The sequence below is a fragment of the Cryptomeria japonica genome, chromosome 7, assembly GCF_030272615.1.
Source record: "Cryptomeria japonica chromosome 7, Sugi_1.0, whole genome shotgun sequence".
Lineage (NCBI taxonomy): Eukaryota > Viridiplantae > Streptophyta > Pinopsida > Cupressales > Cupressaceae > Cryptomeria > Cryptomeria japonica.
Window position 1 is genome coordinate 736511332 of NC_081411.1, and position 2948 is coordinate 736514279.

Here is a 2948-nt window from a genome sequence, read left to right on the forward strand (position 1 = left end):
TGCCGGATTGTTGCCGAGAGGATTGTGGAGATCCAACTGGATGACGTTCTCTCTTATATCACATGTGATCCATTCCCAGTTGCAACAGCTGGTGGAGTCATTCCACGATTTCAGTCGACCAGACGGGTCGTGAAGGCCCCGCTTGAAATTCAAGAGGGAATTTTTCTCATTTTCTGGACAACAAGATACCCAACAAATCGGCAGCAACAGCACAGATCCCATCAAGATCCAGAACAAAATCTCTGAGAATTTCATTGGGTTTTGTTCAATTTTGCCGTTTGAAACCCCTGCAATCAACATTTCCTCCAGCAAACATCATGATAGCCCGTTACAAGGGGGAACCATACGAAGCAAGGATCAACTAGTGCTCGTTTGTTTTGTTTAGGACTCTTATCGTAAGAGAAATCGATAAAAAGTAGGATAACTTCGTACCAATTTGCAACTTGACAATTACCACGCCCTCCACCTACGAGTACAAAACACAATTGAATTGATTTAATTGGCACGGTTATGACTGTGGTCAACTGAATTAAAGCTTAGGGTTCGTGAAGTCAGCTGTATTGAATTTCCAGGAAGGTTCGTGAACGCGTAGGGTTGAGAAGGCGACTAAAAACGCGTCGTTTAATTCTACGGGAAACCGTAAAACAAACGGCAGGTATCTAGTGGTGGAGGAGAAAGTTTATCCAAAATTGGTCTGTAAAGAATTCTTAGCCGTTGGAATTCCACCAGAAGACGATCTTTTGGGGGAGGGGATTCTTAGTCAAAATTGTTTTCATATTAAAATCTGGATTGCTGTTCACGCAACTGGACATAATTAATTGAGATCTGACATATCCACGTCATCACATTTTAGGCTTTTCTGCGTCCGTATGCTTTGTGGGATTTAACAGACTTAAAATATATGGTCGCTAATTAACATGTAAAATAGATGGTCGTGAATATCAAGTGTAATAATATTGTAATAAAAATATTTATAATAATTTATAATTATTATTATTTTAATTATATTATTTAATATTATTATTTTTCAATTGAATAAAATAATAATATTATAATATAAATATTATACTGAAAATATATAATTTATTTAAGGTTAAAATATTAACTTAATTATTATATAATAATAAAATTCATTTTAAACTAATAATAAAATTTAAGATTATATATTATTTTACTTATATCTATCTAATATGACTATTTATTCTACCTAACTTAAATTCAAATCGTGATGTTGTTGCGACAATGTCTCGAAATTAAGGATACCTGCAAATTTGTGCGATCTGGTGCGTGGCCAAGGCATGTTGATCCAAGGCCTCCTACCTTTTGTGTTAGAACTCCTTTGACTCATGGTTTTCAGAATTGTTTACAACTTTTTCAGACCATGCGCATGGAGCTAAGGCTGGCTCATATTGGGCTTCAACTTGGAGTGATGTAGATTCAAACAACGGACGTAAAGCATTCAGCCCCATGGACACTTTCATATATAAAATTTGGCATCTAATATAAACGATCAAGCTCATTACTGTTTATATTTACAAAATTTTGCATCTAAATATGCAAATTACAACTCGTTGTTTTTTAATACAAAAATTAGCATCTAGATATGCACATTACAGCTCATTGTTGTTTTTTTATACAAAATTTAGCATCTAGATATGCACATTACAACTCATTGATGTTTTTTATATACAAAATTTGGCATCTACATATGCACATTACAACTCATATGCATATTACAGATCATATGCATGTAGAGCATATCCAAAAAAGCGAAGTTACAACGTTTCACAAAAGATATATACAAAATTGTCAAAATTATTCTACCATATTGTAGAATTATTCTTCTAGATTGCCCAAAATCAATCAAGTGAACCTTCTGGGTCAGCTCTAACCCTTAGTGTATCAAGTATTGCCTCGTGGTTAGATTCACGAACTTTCCATAAATCCTTGTTGAGAGGTCTACCACGATATTTAATCAAATGAATATTTGTTGCAACAAGAAGGTTTGAGTAATGAAGAATATGTCTGTGTCTCAAAGTCCTCAAACAACCAGGCATTAGAATTTTTGATAGGGTACCTGCATTTTATAGAAGGATAAGTTAATGCCAAAATCAATACAACGACTGCTAAATAAATGAGTTTAAGAGGTCTCAATACAACTCGACACAACAACGGTACCTTATAAGCCATGTCCCTGTCACAACAACAGATCATATTGGGTACTCAATACCCTCTCCATCAACCACTAATAAGTCAACTTATTTTTGGCCTCAATACAATGATACAAAAAATAATTTGTTCCTTCTTCGTTGTTCTCATCCGCAATAACTGCATATACATGACCTGCATTTAATAGAAGGATATAAGTTAATAACAAAATCAACATAAGTTAATACTAATAAATTGAGCTTAAATTGTAGCAAATTACAACCCTTTACCTGTTTCAACTATGTCTGATACATGGTCAAAATCCATTGATGCTTCAATCTGATTCATTTGTAGTGCTCTAGGAAGTTGATATGTATCTAGGGTTTGCAAAGGTCTCTTTGTTCATTTGTTCCTCTCTTGTTCTTTCCCATTTTCCTACACATAACATCATGATGACAATCCACAATCAAATAGCAAAAAAACAACAAATGATCATCATTTTGTTATAATCTAAAGTAACAATAATAAAATAACTTCAAAAAAATCAAAATACAAGACAAATCAATCATGATCAAAGCAAAAAAATAACAAATGATCATCATTTTGTTATAATCTAAAGTAGCAATGATAAAATAACTTCAAAAACAATCCAATATACGAGATAAATCAATCATTTCAAAGCAAAAGTGACATAAAAAAATGAAAACCTAACTATTACTGTCCCAAAAAATCATGTGCAAAAGCAGTGGGGCCTTCAAACAACTTGCAATACTGGTTTTTAGGGCGTTGGGACAAAAATA